The sequence below is a fragment of the Sitophilus oryzae genome, unplaced genomic scaffold (genome assembly GCF_002938485.1).
Source record: "Sitophilus oryzae breed Bouriz unplaced genomic scaffold, Soryzae_2.0 scaffold_809_pilon_pilon, whole genome shotgun sequence".
Lineage (NCBI taxonomy): Eukaryota > Metazoa > Arthropoda > Insecta > Coleoptera > Curculionidae > Sitophilus > Sitophilus oryzae.
In genome coordinates this window covers 1,665,574-1,688,904 of record NW_022147427.1, presented here as the reverse complement: position 1 = coordinate 1,688,904, position 23,331 = coordinate 1,665,574, and the positions used below count along the sequence as shown (strand labels likewise).

Below are 23,331 nucleotides of genomic sequence, written 5' to 3'. Positions count from 1 at the left end.
TATCCCAAGATCCTTGGATCTAAAGCTAAAAAAATATAAAAACAGTTAATTTATTATACCTATTTTTACATAAAATATGGCCCATACCTACTACACGCAGAAACGTCGTTTTCATCATTTTCTTCATGTAATTAATATCATATATACTTTATTAAAGTGTTAACAAGGAACTTTATATCAAAAAACATCTTTGTACTTATAAATTTCAGCCGAAATATCACAAACAAACTTTCATTCAAATCTAAGGCAAAAATTAAAATGACTCCCGACCTTGCCAGAGGCCTCGGGAGTTGACACATGGCTGACACACAGACAAAAGAAGAGGACGCCGACGTGCATAAAAATGTTCCGTAACTGAAATTGACAGAAATCATATAGAAATATTCAGATTTTTGTCTAGGACAGTCTAGAAGGCCATGCTTTCTGCCTGGGTAAGACCGCGCCAGAACTGTTTCCAATTTTCCGGTTTACTGTCACCCCCCTGCTGATAACTATAAATGAAGAGAGTTAATACCACCTCACGTAAAGGAAATAACACCTGGCCTTATTAACGTCCATACACGCTATTCGGTTTAGCGATATCTCTCTATTACGCTGTTTATTGTTATTTTACGCCAGTTTATTTTTGCGCACAGGAAATTTGACTCGTTTGCACATCGTCATAAAAAACAATTTTCGTACCACGAATTAGGGACAAGATTTTTATCTGTATACTTATAGGATACCTAATCTGTGGCTGTAGACTGATTTTACAGGACAGCACTGGAGGGCTGATAGTTATCAGGACACTTGCCAAGTCGGTAGGCCATTGACCATGAAATGGTCGAGGACCGTGGTTCGGATTCCGCGTAAACAAAGTAGGCCCCGTCCAGATTAGCCCTGGCAGCAAAAGGAGCCTGGAGACGTTAACTGAAATCTTTACTTTACTTTATTCTATATTTTAATAGGCATATGTCATAGGATTTAACAACTTATTGCTCTGCAGAGTTTATACATTTTGTAGGTCTCAGTTAGACCTACATAAATAATATTGTAAAATCCTAAAATTAAGAAATGGGCTCTTATGAAGTTTTTCCTCTGGACCCTTCCATTGGTCTTGACTATACCTAGTCTTTTGTTTAAAAAAAAATAATGTTCTATTTTTGGTTATGAAAAAAATAGTGTTTTCTTTTCACTATTAAATACTCTATGTTGTCTGTTTCGATCATTTTTAATACTCACATGATAGTGAAAGAAAGAGCTATAATAAAAATGAGCCTGAATTTGTTCTCATTTGATGTGTTCTGATTTATTATAACGCGATGAAACAAACACAATATTCAACAGATCTGTAGGATATTTCATGGTTTATATTATTTACTGTGTTTCTATATCTATTCTCTGAAATAGCAAACATATTTTAAGCCAACCTGTGTTATACCCTAATATTTATCCAGTAAAATAATTTATCCATTGCTATTTTAATAAATGGGTAACCGGCAGAAGTCAAATATTTGTTTATTGAATATTCTAACGCTTGTGGGTGTAACAGTGATTTGCAAATATTTTGTATTTACGATTGGAAAGTATGTTGACAAATGAAATATATAAATTATTACAGTTTGACAATATATACCGATTGGTGAATTAAATTTTTTGAATTAAAGTTTTTACGTTAAAACTATTTAAAATACCATTTTTGTAATAAATAATATGTATATACAACGAGTAAATAAGTAAAATATTTTTATTATGCTTGGATATAAAGTGTATTTTATAAAATAACAATTTTAATCAACATCTCCAAAAGACAAAAAGCGTAATCTTGAAAAAGTTGGCTGTGAAATTCCTAAGCCTGTCGCGCATGGAAAATCAATAAGTGTCATTCGATATTTTAAAATTGTTTTGACATGTTTTAGAGTTCTTTTATATATTTTGATACAGTTGTAAGACAAATAAAAAAAAAATAGCGGAAAATATCAGTTAATAATTTGCCAAAGTATAATTTTTATTAAAATCAAGTAGTAGTTTATTAAAATCAAAGTATTTTTAATATTTATATTATGTGTAATGCTTTAAATTCATGTTATTATCGTATCACTGTAATTAAATGGGTAAGTTCTTAATATTTTATTATTTTCATATTTTGTTTAAAATACAGATGAAATAGTTTAATTTATTGAAGGTTTTTGCTATTTTCCTTTCCAACATAGCATTCAGTATTCGTCATTTTATAATTTTCGATAAAATATTTTATATCTATTGCTATTTCTATAAAATATTTTATAATTTTGATAAAATATATTTATATCTATAAATAATAATAATATTATGTAATATTGCTCATTAAGAATATAAATGGCTATTATAGAATAAAAAATAATGTCTCCATAATTAATAGATACTATTGTGATATTTTTTACTTGAAATGGTGTTAATATATTTAATAGTTTGTATCTATGGGGATTACTAAATAAAATTAATGTGTGTATATTATAACAAAGACTATAACAACCATTTTTTGCGTTAAAAACCATTTTTTTAAAAATAGCAAATATTAAAGTACAAAAATACAAGAAATATTAGCTTATTAGCTTAAGCTTGATAAAAAGTGCCGTTTACGTATTAGTTTTATAAATAGCCAAATTCTACAATAAAAATAAGCAAAGGAATAAGCTCAATCTCGAAAAAGTTGGCTGTGAAATAATTGAACGCTAACGCGCATGGAAACGTCAGTGTCAATAAATATTTTAAAGTTGTTCTGACATGTTTTAGAAGCATGTTATGTGTTTTAATTTAGTTTTAAGATAAATTTAAAAGAATTAGTGCGAAATTTTTGATAATAGTTTTTGAAAAAAATCAATTTAGTCGAATTTAAAAAATTTTGTAAAATTTGTATTGCGTTAGGTGTTTTAAACTCTATGTTGTATTAGTACAATTGACGGGGTAAGTTGCGTTTTATTTTTGACACTTTCTAACAGTATTGTCTTGTTTAGTGTTTTATATTTATTGCTCTGAAGATAATATACTGAATAGATACTATTCAAAATTTATTTGCCAATATACCACTCAATAACAATACAAATGCTAGCTAGGAACTTCAGAATGGGCAACATATTAATTAGGGTGCCTATGTCCCTAAACCTTATCACGCATGAAAAAATTATTTTCATTGGATGTTTTATAGTTGTTTTGACATGTTTTAAGCCCCATCTACACATACTATACGTCTTACCTATTCAGTTAAAACGTATCCACTACAACAATGTGTATAAAGGAAAAAAACTGTAGTATGTCCCCGGATTAACCTTACACGAAGAAAAACTTTTTTATTATTGACATTTTGAGAAAAATGCATTCTTCATTTTTGCTTGGTCTAAAATAGTTCATCCCGTTTTAACATTTCCAAATTTTCATACTGTTTTAGAGAAAATTTAAAAAACGTGAAAATTTAGTAGAATTTTACAGCCTTATTATGGTAATATAATTTCGTTTTCATTCTCTGATAGATTGTTATTCATAAAATTTTTAGGACTTAAAAAAAATTCAAACATTTTCATGTTATTTCAAAGTCTCTTAGAACGGAATAGAAATTTGTAAATTTGGAGAGAGACAACAAAATGTCGTTTTGACTACACTAAAAAAATATAAAGTGTATATCTAATAAGCAACTCATCATAAGCGATTTTTAGAAACATAAAATTTTAACAATTTTAAACTACGGTTCTTTTGTCTATCTTTAGAAATACGTCGAAAATGTGAAACAAGACGCCAGCATTGGCACCAATATACTTCGAGTTTCCGCTTCCGACGAAGATGCCGACAACAACGGAGCCATTGTGTACACACTCAGCGCTGGATCCAACCCTGCCGATCTGGAATACTTCGAAATCCAGCCAGAAAGTGGCTGGATCATTTTGAAGAAACCCTTGGACGTAAGTATCTTAAAGTTATATATCCCAAGTAAGTTTTAGTAAAGTAAGCAAACCTAAAAGTGTGGTAGAAAGAAAATTAGATATTTTAAACTTAAACATAAAAAAATTTGAAGTTATATTTTATAACAAGATTGAAATTTCTACCACATTTAAATAACTACTTATTCACTCTAAATAAATATCTATTATCTTTACAATTTAATGATGGAAGACAAACTACTGTTGTGAATAAGTAGGGTATATTCTATAATATAAAAACCTTGATGATCTCTAATGATTTACTAATAAAAAAGTGTGTTTGATGATGAGTGAGTGTGCTCGAAAGTTCCAGGAAAAAATCTGTAGGGGGCCTAAAAATGCAAAAAATAATGTCCGGATCACTGATAGGTACGAGTGGACATATCTTCGTAAAGTATATTCCATTGGTTTGTTTGTACTCACCCAGATAGTCAAAGAAATGTAGAATTTATTAAAAAATACAAGCAATCACCATAATTATAATTGAACTGGCTGATTTTTTACTTTAAATAATTTTATGTTAATTTAAGGCATTGTGAATAAACTATAGTATATTTTAGATTTTATATACTTTTCCTTCTTGGTTTTAGGCCAATAAATCATTTTCCTTTCAATTACCTTTTTAAGACCATTTTTTTGGCCTTCATCGGAGTCTAAAATTACATTATTTGTGGAGAATTGTTAATTTTGAAGTTTAACTTGATATAATGTCATTTTAACAGAACGTCAACGGTTTCTTGTAGACGTATCTGTTTTAAAAAAGTAAAGTGTTCTCGAATAGTTGAATTTAAATATTTTAAATAGTTTTTTTCTTTATTCTTTGTATTTTTTTTTTGCTTCCGACGACGGAAAGAGATAAACTTTCCGAATTGTTCTTTAATATTTAAGTGCAATTTTACAAATCAATCTGTCAGAGATTTACTCTGGATTATTTGTTAAACATAATACTAATATTCAGTTTAATGTGTTGCTTGTATTTTTTTCTAAACTATCAAAATACCTATCGTAATAAACCGAATGGTGGGAAACCGATAATGGAATGTTCTTTAGCAGCTTTTTTGTTAATGATTTACAGCGCACCTTATATTTGAGTTGCTCAAATTGGTTCGACGGGACCAGTTGCACCAATTCTATTTAACTTTTATATTCGATGAGTTTGTTTATACGGCACACCTTGCATACAATTACAAGTTTAACCAGTACTTTCGTCGATTTCTTTCCGTACTTTTTTTCGTTTTTGTTTTCTTTTAGTGGTCGAGTTGCTAGAGGGAAAGCTTGAGGACAATAATTCTAAATAATTATTGTTCATGAACATGAGACGCAGAATGCTAGTAAAATTTGAGCTGTGTAAATTGAGAGATTTGTTCAATATATTTTGTTTTAGTGTGCCGATTTTTGCGATTTTTTAAGCAATTTTTAGCCAGATCATTTGACTTTTTAGTCTATTTTTAAGAGTATCCATGGTACTCCAGTAAATAAGGACATGAAAATGCCCAAGTCTCCGTGTAATTTGTCGACCATGACTTTTTAGGTGGATTGTGTACTTACCCTTTGGGAAGTAGTTTTACGGGAAAAATTGTAACACCGAGCTCGGCCAGCTTTAGCCGAAAAGTGGCGCCAAATGGCCGAAAAATCAGTTTTTTGCAAATATCTGCCAAAATATGCAATTTACAAAATTTTTCTTGAAATAAAAAATGAAGCTTAGGTAATTCCCTACAAAAATAATCCTTATCATTTTTTACGTAGAATTAGCAGTTTCGAGATATACGCGTCGAAGGTTCCTGAATTTTCTCTGCAAGTCTTAACGGGCTCCAGAGATATATTTCATAAGCAGGGGCGGATACAGGAATTTATTTTAGGGAGGGCCCAAATCAAAAGTAATGTAGAATATGTATTTTAGGGTGCTATTTTTAACCCAGAAGCCGAATATTTAACCCAAATTACAGATTTTAGGGCCCCATTTATCGGGCCGGTCTCAGTGTGTGTCAGTGGCTCAGAGTCTATCATTCCCGTATGAGTCTACATCGGGAGTTCCACAGGGAAGTCACCTGGGTCCGTTATTATTTATTATCTATGTTAATGATATAAAAAACTGTTTTCATTTTTCCAACTATTTGTTATATGCGGACGACTTAGAAATTTTTATGAAAATTCGTAACATCAATGATGCGCTTTTATTTCAGTCTGTATTGGACAATTTTAAGAATTACTGTTCGAAAAATAATCTTTTTCTAAATCCGGTAAAATGTTTCATGATCTCATTCAGTCGTAATCACAATAAGATAGTATATAACTATAGCTTAGGTGACATTGATTTACTTCGAAAACAAGGAGCACGAGATCTAGGTGTATTCTTTGATGGGAAAATGATTTTTAGCGAGCATATTGAGGCTATTGTTTCTAAAGCATTTAGAATGCTGGGATTTATAAACAGGCAGGCTAGACAATTCACCAGCAATAAAGCTTTGCTCTCTTTATATTATGCGTATGTATACAGTCAGTTGAACTTTGCATCCTCAGTGTGGAATCCAATGTACCATATTTATATAAATAGGCTAGAGCAGATGCAAAAAAGATTTGTTAAATATTTGGGATATAAAAATAATATTAACGACTCTTATATGTCTATGTGCAACCGATTTAATATATTAACTTTAGAACATCGTAGAATAATTACTGATATAGCAGTATTACACAAAATAATAAATTCTCAAATCGATTCACCTTATCTCTTGTCTATGATTTCATTTAATGTTCCTACAAAAAATTTAAGATTCACCTCCCTTTTCAAGAAGACATTTTCTCACACAAATAGTGCTGCCAATTCACCAGTTAACAGAATGCTGGAGTTTGCCAATTCCTACTGCACGGATTTTTATTTTTTTTCTGATAATTTGTTTGCCTTAAAATCTAAATTAAAACGAAAATTTGTGAGTGTATAGCCATATCAAGTTATTATACTCCTGAATAGTAAATTTGTATTTATAAGTTAATTCCTTTTTTCTATGGTTTAATATCTATAATTTAATTGTTTACTTTTAATATATAATTATTGTATTCCTTATCGCGATTCCTTTGCTTGTTATTTCATAGTGTTTTCATTTCATATTTTTTTTGCTTAAATCTTAAACATATTGGTGTTGATATTGACTTAGTTTGTGTATATATATATATATATATAGAGAAAATTATAATTTTAAGAAAAATAGTATTATAATTTTAAAATTGGTTATTACTATTGTTATTGGTATTTAGTTATTATATGTAAGCTGTGGACACTAATTTTGGGACTTGTCCTGTTTGTGTTCCGACTAGAAATAAATAAATAAATAAAGAAATGACCCCCTCTGTATCCGCCACTGTTCATAAACGTCTTATTGATTAATAATTATTATAGTTATAAATTCTTTAATAACTCGATTAAAATTTAATATTTTTTGATGATTCAAAGCTCATTTAAAAGGTATAATGATCACATTTTACAGCTATCACATTTTGGAACCTGTTTGAAGTTTGTCATATTTTATGATAATAAAAAAACCGGGCAAACATTTCAAATTTTTACAAACTTATTCATATTTTCACTAATAATAGCTTATTTGTCAATATTTATATTAAACAGTTGTTCTTAAAGTCTCTTGAAGCAACTGAGAAAGTTTGAAGTATTTTTTAATCACATTTAAATAAAAAAACAACTATTTTTGAGTGGCCTTTTCCGCTTTTTTGGAGTTTCCGGAAAGTGTCGTAAACAAAATTAAATTGCATAATAAATTTATAAGTAACAAACATCAATGAGGAGTTGGAAATCAATGATAAAAGTTCAAAATTACCTATATACCTTGCAACTCTTTCAGAGTATATTGTTCTTGTCTATTTTCCCGGATATAATGAACTACCTTCACTATTTAGTCTGAAATATCAGCATCCAAGGGACGTCCTACTTTTCTAGGGGCTGTGGTAATATACATAAAATATACATAAAATTGTGTATGACAATGCTTGTGATATCTGGCACCCGCACAAAAAAAGTCTTGACGAATAAGCTATTATTATTAAAAATATGAATAAGTTTGTAAAAATCTGAAAATCTTTCGGCCAAAAAATTTTGCCCGTTTTTTTATTATCATAAAATATGACAAAATTCAAACAAATTCCAAAATGTGATAGCTATTGATTCTACCTTTTAATTGAACTTTGAATTATCAACAAATATTAATTTTTAGCCAAGTTATTAAACAATTTGTCTTATCAATTATACCCTTATAAAATCTGTCTCCGGAGCGTTAAGACTTTTAAGAGAAAATTAAGGGATCTTCGAGGCGTAACGTCTGGAAAACTACTATTTCTACATAAAAGCTGATAAGGACCAATTTTGTAGGTAACTACCTAAGCTTCATTTTTTATTCATTCGCCAAAACTATTTAAAATCATTTTAATTTTCGTGGTTTTTATATGCACATGGGAAACTTTAATTTTTAATTTATAAATCAGTTTAACACTAGAACAAAATATATTTAACTTTAAAATACACATAAATTTGGTGCTGTAAAAGGTAAAATGTGTTGTTTTTCCTGCAGATTAAAAAGAAACAATCTGTTTGTTTTTTAACAGAAAATGAATAAGAAAGTTTCTAGCTAAATTCGATAGTACTTTTGGCTTTCCCTTTTCAACTCGATTGTCTATTTTTTTCTGTATATTTTGGAGTAGCAAGGAGCGCTGTCTTTTTGTTTTGTAACGCCATGAACTATCAACAATTTTTGGCCGCCACTTGATTTTTTGCGCAGTCCAGTCATCCACAGAAGCGTAGCTAAAGTATGACAAAGCAACACACATTTCTTTAATATTGTTTAATTTTTTATGTTCGATTACATCGCATAGTTTGATTTGATATTAATTTTATTAAGTTGATTAACCATTTTGTTGGATATAAAACAGGTTATTTTTTCTATTTAGCAAAAAAAAGTAATTTATTAAAGTATCTACACTCAGATGCAAAAAAAACGCAACGGAGAAAATTTTGGCCAAATTTAAACTGTTATATTTTTGTTGTTTTTAGTCCTATTTTTATGATTTTTTTAGCAGGCTCTATATAATTATATCAACTTTAATTTGTAAACTCAGTTTTTTATAAAGTTTAGTAAATGGCATATTACACAGGGTTAATCGAGGGGTTGTTTTTTTACCCTAATTTTGACACACCCTGTGCAACAATTTCGTGTGTAAATTTTCCTGAAATATAATTTTAGGGTCAGAACCATGTCTCCAGAGCATTTTGTTTTTTGGATCATATCAATACATGCTTTGGTTAATTTCTAAGAGCGAAATGAACATGCCACCAACAATTTGCAATTTTTTCAATTATAATTTATTTTTGAAGTTTTTTTTTCAATATGACAAGGCAGCTTTGGTGATTATTGTGAACTATATACTAATATGAACTGCCCATCATGTTCGACGTTTGGGAAATACTTTGCAGGAGGGTTAGAGGTCGCGAAGCGTTACCAGCTTTATTAAATGAACTTCGCTTGGCCCTTAAAGAAGAATGGAAAAACAACGCAATATAATATATGCAGCCTCAATGACAGTATGAACAAACGTATAAAGGCAGTTATAGAAGTCAGGGGAGCAATACAAAGTATTAGGGTATTTTTTACATTTTTTTTTTCAGTTTGTATACTTCAGTATTACAGATGTTTTCCTTAAAATCGTTAATTCTGTTATCGTTATTAATGTTTATTAAAACCGTTAGTCTTTTATTAATGTTTATTAAAACCGTTAGTCTTTTCCGTTATCGTTAGTCTTCAACGTTTTTTTTTAATTTAGTGTAGATTATCCGATGCAGCGTAATATGACGTTACGACAATAGTCACCAAAACCCATCTCGTATTTTTAAAAAATTACATCAAAAGAAATGATAACTGAAAAAATTGCAAATTGATCGCGATCAGTTCATTTCGCTCTTAAAAATTAACCAAAGCATGCATTGACGTGATCGAAAAAGCAAAATGCTCAGGAGATATGGTTCTTACCGTAAAATTATATTTTAGGAAAATGTACACACGAAATTATTGCACAGGGTGTTTTAAAGTTAAGATAAAAAAACAACCCCTCGATTAACCCTGTATAATATGTCAATTACTAAAGTTTACAAAAAACTGAGTTTACGAATTCAAGTTGATATAATTATATACAGTTTGCTAAAAAAATCATGCAAATAGGGCTAAAAATAACAAAAATAAAACAGTTTAAATTTAACCAAAAATTTCTCTGTTGAGTGTTGTTGATATTTTTACTAAAATATACATTGGTAGCTATATATTTTTTCTTTTCATTAAAAAAAATCTTATTAACTAAAACCTACTTTTTGCTACAGTTGAATTTAGCTGCTGTGACTGGTGCGGATATTTTTTGATTGTGTGATTTTTGTGATTTTTGAGTGATTTTTGCAAGTGCCACGGCTAGATATATACTAATATTTTTACGTCGATAGTATTTTTAACAAATAACACGAAAGATGACAGGGGAGAATCTGTATTTTTGAAAACACCCTGTCATCTTAAAGAAAGTCCCGACCAAAAATAAAACATCTATTTTTTTTCAAAAATTAAATAAAATTTATAAATTATTTTTGGTATTGGTCGGGTACTTTCTTTAACATTGTGACATTTTTGTACTGTGTATGGGGCGGCGCTACAAACCGAAAACTAACAAAAACGAAAGCTAACGAAGCAAATTAAACGTCTAACCGGTTTTTGAAGGTCGTTTAAGAAGAGAAAGACTTTTTGATGCACGTCCTTGCTCCCGACCTGCCCTCAAGTTTTTCTTTTTTTAGTTTTCTTTATATAAATACGATCTTTGCATGCCTTTTTGCCTGCTTACTGTTTTATTTTTGGTTTGATAATTATTTGCGTATACACATCTTTTCGTCACTGTTCTCTAACGTCTATAGTGGTTAAAAAGTACCAAGAAACAAAATTTGATCTAATCTCTATTAAGTGGATATATCTGTAATATAATTTAGGTGGGAATCTTTGTGGAATTGCACAAGTAAACTGCAATACATCCAAACAGTTCATTTTTAATTCTGAATACAGGCTTTAATAAAATAAGTGTCATAATTCACTGAATTATTCTGTATGTTTACCACTATTCGAAAATACAGGGTGGTCCGAACTGAATTCCGGAAACGTCGGCAGTATATTCTGCAGATAAACATATGTAAATAAGTACGTATAAATGTATGTTCTACATTACTTAGTTTCGGAGATATAGGGTGTACAAGTTTCATTTTTATTTCGATTTTTCCGTGAACGTGAATATTTGGATAAAAATTGGCGTCTGGGAGTTTTTTGACATGAGAAATTTGATTTTGATGTCAATATGACTCCTATTTGTAAGGGGCGCCACCTACATGTGTTTTAACTGTTTTGAAGAGTAATAACTTTTTGTCCGTACCTGTATAAAACCTACCGAGTGAAAAATTATACATCTCCGTAATTTTGTACGTAAAAAATGTCTCTTGGTAAAAATTGCTACGAGCAACCATTCTCAAGATATTTAGAATGGAAGTAGTCAATACATGTCATTATTAACAAAAACAAACATGTTGAGTAGTTAGTTATTCGACTGAAATGATAAATTTGGGAAGTTCTTATTTTTTTAAATTAATCCTAAATTTTTCTTCAAAAAAATGATGATAAAAACTTTCTGTTGAACTTTTGGCACATAAATGTTTCAAATTTATGATTTCAGTCTAATAAATATGTATTTAGTCAACATGTTTAATTTATGTCATTTCGATTCCAAATATCTCGAGAAGCATTATTCGTAGCGATTTTTACCAAGTGACATTTTTACGTAAAAAACATCGTAAATGTGTAATTTTTTACTCAGTAGTTTTATACAAGCACGGACAAAAAGTTATCACTCTCTAAACCAGTTAAAACATATCTAGGTGGCGCCCTCTACAAGTTGGGGTCGTATTGACATCAAAATTAAATTTCTCATGTCAAAAAAAAAACCCAGACACCAACTTTCATCGAAATATTGACTTTACTTCAGAAATTATTAAAAAAAATCAAAATAAAAATAAAACTTCTACACCCTGTATCTCCAAAACTAAGAATTTTAGGATATAAATTTATACGAACTTTTTTCCTTATTTTTATCTGCAGAATATGCTGCCGAAGTTTCCGGAATACAGTTCGGACCACCCTGTATATTAAAGTGGGTTACAGTTTCTTTACTCTGTTAAAGATGTATATAAAATCTGTTTAACGAGTCAGAGAAACTTTCTACAGACAACATCCAAAAAATGACAGAAACTAAATGTAGTTACTGTCATTTTTGGCTTCTGTCGTCTATCTGTGAATTAACTGACATTTTCATATATCCTGTCGTTTAACTGGCTTTAATTTATTTCGTTAAAATCACTAAAATCTTCTCTGATACAAGAAAGTAACCAAACATGGGATACCATTTAGTTTTTATGTTATATAAAAAAGGTATTAATAAATTCCTATTCTTAGTTATTATCAGTCATACTGTTGCACATATCTTAATAACTGTTTTGTGTTACAGATATTAATTTAAAGTATCACATTTTTGCTTCAGAAACAAATTGAATATAAAAGCACCTAAATATGGAATAGGTACCCAAATATGGAACACTATAAAACAAACACTTCATACTAATCAAAACGTATATGATATTTTTTTATTAAGCATATTGAGACAAGTAAATACACATAAAACATTCAAACAAACATGTAATAAATGCGTTGTCATAATATACAATATTCTTTCCAGTCACGCATCAACAAATACTTACTGAGTACCTTAAAAACTCTTTTTATAGCGCTGAAAGAAAACACTCTCATCCTGGCCACAAAGCCTGTTTGAACGACAAGACAACACCTGCACATGAGTATAATGATAGAAAGAGATTAAAAATAACTGTTTTTTGCGATTTGACATATTCGTTTCAGAGAAATGGCGGTATTCCATATTAGAGATACTATATTCCATATTTGGTTACTTTACTGTTTATTATAGATATACCGTTGAATATGATTTAACTTGAACTCTACTTGAAAAATATACAAATTATGAATGTGAAATTATGATCTAATAAGCAAATATATGTCTTTAAGGAGTATGCTTTTTGTCTGCGTGCATCGCATACTGTTATATAGCTAATTTTAACTTTATTATGTGAGCATTATTGTTAAGACTCTAATTTCGTAAATAAACGGATAATGCTCATGGGATTTAAGATCTATATTAAGAAATACTATGATCTATAATACCTTTTTAATATAGATTTTGTTCCCAGGTTTAGTTCCCAGAAACATTTCGACATCACGATGCATAGTTTACCATGCACAATAAGAATTTGACCATTTTTTTTATTATATCATTTTATATTAAATATTTTCAAAAAGTACTGAAATAACGACGAAGAAAAAATAAAATGTTGTATGTCTATTGTATGAATATGGGTATTATCAGTGATATGGGTCGACCTCCGGACAAGATTGTCCTACTAAGACCTTTGATGTATAGTGATGAAGTGAAGAATAAAATCTTGTATGTACCACCAAGTTTGATAATGCCCATGACGTGACGATGGGTGTTATTAGTAGGCAATAATGCCCATCAGCCCCTATTAAAACTTCGGTGCATAAATAACCACTTTAATATAGTATTGATCTTTTTAAAACAGAGTAAGTTTTAATATAAATAAACTCAATACCTACTTATAATTAATAAGCAAATAGGATAAAAGTTTAATTACATATTTGATTAAAGGATATATAAATACAGTTTAAAAAAATATTAATTATTTACTGTTGGATAATAATACGGGAGTAGATCAAATTTGAAGGAATTTACCTAATAAATTATTTATATATGATATTAATATAAAATTGATGTGTGTATGCGACTACTATCTAAGTTGAGTTCAATTTTTATTTAACTGCACTTTTTCTGTTGTTCACTTAAAAAAATATACCACCGACCAATGGAATACAGGGATGTTACCCAGTAAGTAAAACATACCGTATTGTCAGCTAGCTCTACGGTAATTTTGCTTTATAGACTTTTTGTGGTGAATCAAGACTGTGTTTTGGAGATATTTTTGCGCAATTTTTTATTACTATTTTTTTTTTGTTAAAATGTAAGGCGGTGATTTGAAATAACAATACACCTAATGTAGAGTTTTTGTTATGTTTGTGGGTATGGTGGTCTTCTGTGGTTAATATTAAAATTTATTTATTTTATGCACCTTTTTGTTTTTTAGTTGTTTTTAGTTAATCATTATATCTACACTGAGGTGTTCTTACTCAGTATACATATATTTATATTGTTGGTGATTCTTCACAATTTATTAAGTTGTGATATACTCGTTTTTGTTAATATGATATTTTGGTATGGAGACTATGTCTTAAGCAAAATAGTTTATATGAAGAATGAACATTTATTTCTAACAGGTATTACCATTGATAGGTATAATATGACCGAGAAAAAAACGATGTCAGCCATGGCTATGAAACGAAAATCGATGTGATTTTATATGTAAAATTGTTTGAGGAATGTTATCGATCGTCATTTCCAGGCCAACTGGATGCCTTTTTTTCGATCATAAACTATCTAATATGATTTTTTATTTTTTAATAACCGAATACCGTATGATCGAAATGAGTATCGATGACATTCACAATTTAATTTAAAATATAAAATGATAGCGATCTTTGTTTCAAAGTCAACTCTGACGCCTTTTTTTAAGGTATAAACAGGGTATGTTACTATTCGTATAAATTGTGAAAGAAAATATCATTTCAAATTGACATTGTCTTTAATTTTAAAGATTTATACAAAATTTTGAACAAATATGTTACTGATTATCAATTTTCAAAAGTAAAGAAAATGTCAGTTGAAGATAATTATTAATAATTTATCATTGCCTCCCACTCAATCATATGTATATATTCATATAAACTCTTTAGCTCAAGGCTGTCTTTTACTAATTTGTATTTAGGTAATATATTTGATGTGATATAAAATTAGTGCATTTCTGTAAAAATGGATGTGCTTTAACAACAGTAAAACTGTATCTTATATACCGGGTGCGTCTCAAAAGTGGCTCACGCCTATAACTTTTTTATTTTTTCGGATAAAAAAAATGAGATTTGGTATGTTGGTATATGACATAGATTGATGACGTATATGATTGATTAACGTATTCAATTGTTTTTGGTCACTTCCTGTTTCACCCGAAATGACTATAACTTTTGATTTTTAAATGGCACCCTCGATATATTTTTACTTTATTCGATTTAAAATGACACTCAAAATTTTCGGTTTAGGTTTAACTGTATTGGTCGTCCAATACTTCTCCTTCCTGGAGGTTGATATTAAAAACACTAATTTTTAATCAAAGAGTCTTAGAAAAATAGATTTGATTATCTAAGGTTTTTTGTGTCTTGTTCTGGCCGGTTAAAAGATGCCCAAATTGTTTTTTAATCGTATCTCAATTTTTTCAAATGGAACAAGGGTGGCTCATTAGCATATTTGGAAAAAGCATTTTTTACGAATAATTTGGTACACACACTTGGTATTTCGAGTCAAATTTTCGTTACGAACCGCAAGTTATAATTTCAAATAAACCATATGCAAAAATGTCAAAAGTTGACATATGATATGTCATTCTATTCAGAGTGTCATTTTCTATCGAATAAAGTAACAAAATACCGAGTGAAACAGGAAGGCTCAGCCAACAATTTAATATGCCAACCAATTCTAATTTATGTCATATACTAACATATCAAATCTCGTTTTTTTATCTGAAAAAATAAAAAAGTTATAGGGGGTGAGCAACTTTTGAGACGTACCAGGTATGCTAAAATATACAAATATGTGCTACATAATTTGTTATTAAGGCAATATATGGCAAGTAAAAAGCATTTTATACGTTTAGAACTTTACTAAAATAATTTAATGTTAATACTAATTTGAATAACTCGGACATCTAGATGGTTCCAATTCCTTTTTTTTAATAACAAAATATTTCAATTAAATATACATACCACCGAAGAATTTTGCATATTTACATATGCAATATTAATATTTTATGCTAGTCATTTGTTTTTGGGAATAAATGTATATTGAACTTCTAGGTAAAACAAGAAACTAGAGAATTTCTAAATAGTATAGCTAGTGTTATATTAGAAATTAGTAGATTGTTTTGAATAATAATGTTTTGTTCATGATGGTAAGTATTTTAAGAAGTATTCGTGTATGATTTAACATATTTTGTAAAAATTATCCAGTAATGTTGTTTAGTGTTTAAATTGGACTGAATTTTATTTCTAAAACTTTTATGCCGACTGCCATTTGTCGCAAAATTGTACCAAAACACAGTCTCTCCACGAGGTAAGCCCAGCAAGTCGGCCTCATTATTTCCCGTTATGTTCAGTTCAGTTGTGTGATTGAGTTGATTTTAATTACTTGATTATATTTAATTTGGTTTATCATTTTTATTTGAGACGTACTAGTTTCTGATAGTACAAATATTCTTAAATTGGCATTAACACAGATTATATTCATTACACGATTAAATAATATATTTGAGATGGTATCTTTAAGTCCATTCTTCGATTATTATATCAATTTAAGTAAAATTCTGCTGTCAACCTACACAATTAGTTAAACATTTATTAACGATAAAGCGTCAATCATCTAATCCTAATATACAGGGTGTTTTAAAAAGCATGTGCCATCTCTCGTTGGGAGATACCTTACCTAAAAATAAGACTAATTATAATTTTCTTCCAAGTGCTTTTAGTGATTCGAATGAAATTTTGAGGGTAAAAGTTACATATTTTAATGATAAAAAATAGGGATTATCACTAGAATATTTGGCTTATTTTTATCTTTTTAACAAAATTGTGTTGGTTTGCTGATCAAAAGATGTCTCTTGATAGTTTGTCTATTTCGGTCTCCTTGATGAAATAAATTTTATTTTTATTTTAATTCTGATTAATAACAATGCATTTATCTCATCAAGGAGATCAAAATAGACAAAATACAAGGTTTAATCGCCATTAAAGGGCCTACACAATTTTGCTGACAAGAGAAAGAATTAAGTGGGGCACATGTCTTTTTAGAAAAATATTCTAGTGATAACCTACATGCAGGTCCATGGTAAATCTGTCGACATTTTTTTACCATTAAAATATGTAGCATTTATAATAACTTTCACCCTCAAAATTTCATTCAAATCACTAAAAGCACTTTGGAAGAAAACTATAATAAATCGAAAAAAATACACAAGAAGGAAATAATTTAACTCTTTTATCAGTAAGTATTTTATTTAAGTAAGTAAGAAACAAAACAGCATTGAACTTATGTTGATATAAAAAATAAACCTTATTTTTAACGTGAGGAATCTCCCCACGAGAGATGGCACATGTTTTTTGAATCACCCTGTATAGAAAATACGTTTGAATAGCTTTAAATATAAAAAATGTATAAATTTGTAAGCAATACATGTTTTACAATATTTGAAGTAATTACACCATTTGTACCATTGTTTAAATTGTTATTGTTTATAATTTGTTTATTACTGTTTATTATTTCAATTAAATTAAATTTACTAGAAGAAGCACTGCAAAATCAAAATATTTGATTTAAATGCTCTGAGCTGACATTTATATATAATCTGTAAATTGATCTTTAGTGGGTATATATTGTTTTCACTGATTTCCGGAAATAAAAAAAATATAGAATATTTAAAAAAAATTAAATATAAATCTGGATAATCAAGGATAATATGGATCAATCAAGTTCGTTTACATAAAGAATTTAATTTTTATTGAATATGTTCACACATTATTAAGAATTATGGCTATAATACAGACATTATAAAAATACCAACTCATCTTTCTACACAAATCCATAGAACAATATCTCCAGTTACTTTTTAAAAGGTTTGAAGTTTTAGCGCCTGCAAGTAATTTGCTATGTTTTTAGTAGAAGGTAGAACGGTGACCTTTCTTGTAAGTTTAATTGTTATTCTGGTCTTTTTATACATATTATTGACTCAGTTTATCAGAAATTGGTATGTCTCGACATCATTTAACTTTACGTTCGAGCCATACGTATCATTCTATACATTTTTTTTTTCGTTTTTCTTACGTTTTTTATTTTTGTCCCCCACCCACTCATATGACCGTGCCGTTTGTCTATTTCACTCTCGCACAGAGAGACAGGTACCGATTGCGCGTGCGCGCCTCCGACCGCGGCACGCCCCCCTCCTTTGCCGACGTCGACATCGAGCTCGATGTCGTGGACAGAAACAACAAGCCGCCTCTGTGGGACAGAGATACGTTGAGCCCCATCCACATTAAAGAAAATGTCACAGTGGGAACTGTGGTCACCTCGGTCAAAGCCAGGTTTGTATGTGGTGCCGGAGAGCCCGATCTTGGACAGTCTACCTGAGAAATATACAACATTATTAAGTATATATAAAATTATGAAGTATATACAACACTTATAGAAAGACAGTTTAAAATCATAGACATCGTGTTTCTTCTTTAGAAAATTGTATTGATTGCCAATAATTATTACCTATGGTAATCGCAAAACAATTTCCGATGCACGTAATCAACTTTGAGTGACAAACGATAGCGGCAGCGCTGCCAGATTGTGATGGATTTATGAAATGAATCCTAATTTAAACAAACAATATATTTATTATATCTTTTTTTAAGCATTTTTACGTTTTATTGTTAATTTAATAACTAATATTTTAGTAATTAATTGGTTTATTTGTTTTATAGCTTATTTTACTTATTACATATTGGCAAAAACTAGCTCATTATGAAAATTATTCTAAGCGTTATTATGGGTTATTTATTTATTTATTGATGTACAACACCATTAATGGTAACAAGTAAGAGGGTGCTATTAATGAACAAACTAATAATCACACAATTTAACAAAAACTAACTTAGAAATAAATTTGAAAGTGGTATAATATGCTTATCAATCAAACTTACTTCTCTGACTGCAGTCAACGGTAATGAAGAACCTGTATTGTCACGTTCTCGTCTAAAATATTTTATCAGGGAAGCTACAAGCTCTTTGCTTCGACTGTTTAAACGCTTCGGCGTATTTTCAACACACAATTTCCAGAAATGCAATACAAAAACTCGAAAATTGAATTCTTAAAAAAACTGTTTGTGCTTAAAAGTACAATTTAAACGAAAAGACTATGAAAATAGGTAAAAAAACGAGAATTACTCACAAAGATTCAACAACAACACGATATTATACAAAATAATGACTGACATTATGATAATTGTCAAATAATAAACGACAGCAAAAAAAATTATACAAAAAATTTAAACTTTTTTGCCAAAATTTCATTTAGTCAGGTTTATAGGCTTTAGTGTCAATTTCGATATTGATGACGTGCATCGGAAATTTGCGATTATCGTACTAATGGCTTAGAACAAGATTTCTTGCTTGAAAACTTATTGAACTGATGCTGATAGAATTTGACAACAATATTCTTCATTTAAAAAGTAAACATCCATCTCTCATTTTTGACTAAACAAACCTCAACCCGCTCAATACTAAATAGACTCTCAAAACTTTGGTGAAAAAAACTATTTTTGGGGGACCAGTATACCAAACAAAAGAAAAAAGTAAAAAGAAAGGTAATAATACGAAGAAAAGTTGTATAGAATAAATTATTAGACAAATACATACAAATAACATACTCCACATGATCAACCAAATATAATCTTTCAATATTAAATATGTATTAAAAACTTTTGTTGTATATTACTTGGGTTTACTTTCTTTGGATTTAAGGCAGAACCAGTTGTTGTCCAATTCTCAAATATATACAATGCGTTGTATGTATTTGGGTGGCATATACAAGTGGTTTGGTTTGTTTTTATAACACGGCGTTATTGTGATCCATTTTTCTCTAGGTTAATTGAGTAAATAATAAAAGGTATTTTACATTTTTTATATTTTGGTGGTGTATTTAAAGCTTTTGAAAAATAATCTTGTATTGTGGGAGGCACTAAGGTTTTATAAGATATTGATACTGGAATATGTTGATATATTGATAGTAAGTAGATCATTTAAGTTATTATATTATTTAAGATCATTATATTATTCTAGCATATATTACATATTTTTATATCATTGTAATATATTTTCTACAGTTGTATTTTATCTTTTATGTTTATCTGTATATGTATGTTATCTGTTTTAGTTCAAAATTATATATTTTTTCTGTAATTTATAGGTTTTCTCTAAAAAATATCTTTTCTGGACAGGCCATAGTTATAATTTTTTGATATATGATGCACTTTTAGTTATATGAAGGGCATTAAGTTTAGAAAAAGTTTTCAAAAATAATTTTCCAAATAATTTTATGGGTTTATAATGAAATATATGTATTAATTATTTACCTAAAACCCTTGTGACTTCTACAATACATGATATTTTCAAAACTATTAAGCAGATAACAGCATACAAAGCGTTCCATAATATTTTTTGGAGAATTTTTGTCTCAAGCACGACAAATATTTTGGTATTTATGTTTTTAAGAAATAGTAACTCATTTTTACTATTCCTTAACGACGTTCATACTGTATTCCCTAGACCTTTATAAACCTTTTACCTATACTATTACCAATCCACGCCCCCTAAAAAATCATCTAACACACGCCTTGTCCTCGGGCACTTTCTTGTCTTTTTGCAAAATCGGCGCTGCGCCCGATACAGCGCGAGACCTACAAGCTCGAGGCCACCGCCCAGGACAAGGGCTACCCGCCCCTCGCCCGATCGGTGGAGGTGCAGATCGACGTGGTCGATCGGGCCAATAACCCCCCAGTGTGGGACCACGTGGTCTACGGCCCGATCTACATTAGGGAGAACTTCCCGGTGGGCGCAAAGGTTGTGTCCGTGAAAGCCAGGTCGGTGGATGGGATGGGGTGGTTGCGGGGGAGCGACTGAGGGACTACTTTTGGGGGGACAGGTCTGAGGAAAAACCCAGGGTAGTTTTTTTTCGGTAAAATCCGAGCTGTCATTTGTATGTTACCGAATTTGTTAAAATAATAATGTCAAGATTAATATTTTTATATATTTTTAATTTTCACCACAATGGAATAATATTATCTTTATATTAAATTCGGACTATCTTTGTGGTTGTTTACGTCAAGGTTAGACGCTATTTTACAGTTATACAACTTTAGATGTTTGTTGACTAGCACTGAAAGAAAATATTAATATCAAAATTTTGACATTTTCTATCATCTCTATTTATCTACGAAACGAAAATGACCTGGAATCGTTCATTTTAAATAGAGCTTTATAGTTTATTTTCTTTTTAAATTGTCTTGGACATTTCTAAAAGAATTTTTTGCAAACAAAATTTCAAATTAGTCTCAATTGTATCTAGACAATGTTTGTTATGATTCTTTTTTATTTTCAGTATTTTAATAAGAGTAGGTTTGTTCAAATTAAAATTTAAATACTAATTTGTTTTTCATTGTATTCTGGGGCAATCTATTCTTTATTTTTGTCTACAAAACTACACTACTCTATTTGAAATACTATTCATTTATTACTAACATAAAAGGCGTTCGCACAAGAGAGCTTGAATTTGTAAATTTGTGTTATTGGGCTTTGAATTATTGGCCGAGGGTTGAAGCTATTCAAAATATAGCCTTTTCATACCTGCAGGGTCACGTAGGTAATTTGATTTTAAAATAGCATGGCAGGGTAAAATTTTGCTAGAAAATGTACCTATTTTTATTCATTACCTGAATAACAAACTATTTTATGTTTATTTTTTTTAATTTTAATGTAATAAAATGTTTAAATCAGTGAAACTAGTAATTGCCATTTTAAAGATATTAAAAGTCTGTTATCGAATAAAATAATTATATTATTACGCATAAAAATATGTAACTGTGGTTAATAAATTCTAGTGCAACTAAAAATGACTTGTAAAATTAAATTATTTTTATTCCTATATGTAATACCAAATATGGGAGACTACGGAGTTACAGTATAATAAGCTTAACGTTTAATTCTGTCACTGACGATGTCAAAAACGTAAATAGACATCCGCAAACTGAAACTGAAATGTCAATTTAATTCTTACAGTGGCGTCGGGTCGTCTTCATTTTTGCGAACTGTTTTAACGTAGTGTTTTAATATATTTTATACTTTCCTTAACTTTTAATAGATATGAAAACTTTCTAATTTAGTTGAATAACGCTCCTTTATTTTAATAGTTTACTAAGGCTATTTATTGATGTTTATATTTATTGACATGCATATTTATTGAAATATGAGAAACTAATTAAGGTACATCTTTGTATTTGAATACTCTGAAAGGAGCACTAGTTTTTAAAGTAATTTTAAATTTTATTTTGTATATTACAACTGGGTTTTTCTTTAGACTGTCCACACTGAGAGAATATAAACTGTCTAGTTTAAATAAATTAAAAATTTTTTTTGTAAATATTCTGCACGTTTTGAGTTTACAAGCGTAGGCGTTATTTTGTTTTTTGATTTTTTTATAAATGTGAGTCGAAGTCCAAATTATTTTTACATTGTTTCATTAGGAGAATTTTTTTAAATTTTTGTTCAGTTTATGTCTCTCTGAAATAGTCTTCAGTCGATGAATATAGTGCTCCTCACGTACCAGCATACGTGTGCATTGTCATGCGTTACATTTATGTGCGTGAAATTCATGTATGAGAAGTTTAATAAGTCAAGCGAATTAATCAAGTCAGAATCAAGTCATCAAGAATTCAACTGATTTGAAAGCATATTCCGAGATTATCACATTTCATATCAAAAAACCTCTGGTAGTTTATTCACAATGGACCCTGGCTATTGTGAATAAACTAGCAAGGACAAGGCCGTACTTCAAACTGCCAAAATGTTGTCAATAGAATTGACAGAAAGCGTGTTGTGTACAAAACTAGATGGAAAAAGAATATGGATCAGGAAATAGGTTACCTACATACTACAGATCTATTTCTAGTGCATCTAATAATTTAATATTTAAGCTTAGTTATTATTAGTTAAGCTATAGGATTACAAACACATTTTAAGGGTGGATGGAAACCAATTTAATTTAAATTAATTTTTTGTTAGAAAAACTTGCTCCAAGAATTAAAAAACAAGATACATTAATGCCTGACGCTATTACTATACTCGGCTTAAGGTATAAATTACTCTTCTTTAACTAATTTTGTATTTCGGTTTCTGTGTGCTCTACACTGATATTTTTTTATGAATATTAATAAACTTCACAGACTTAATTATAGTCAACCGAGACATGAATCAACCCGCTTCA

The 23,331-nt window shown here is 29.5% G+C and overlaps 1 pseudogene; it reads left to right on the top strand.

The window, feature by feature from the left end:
* LOC115888945 overlaps positions 1-23,331 on the top strand; it is an 82,611-nt pseudogene that overhangs the window by 32,875 nt on the left and 26,405 nt on the right.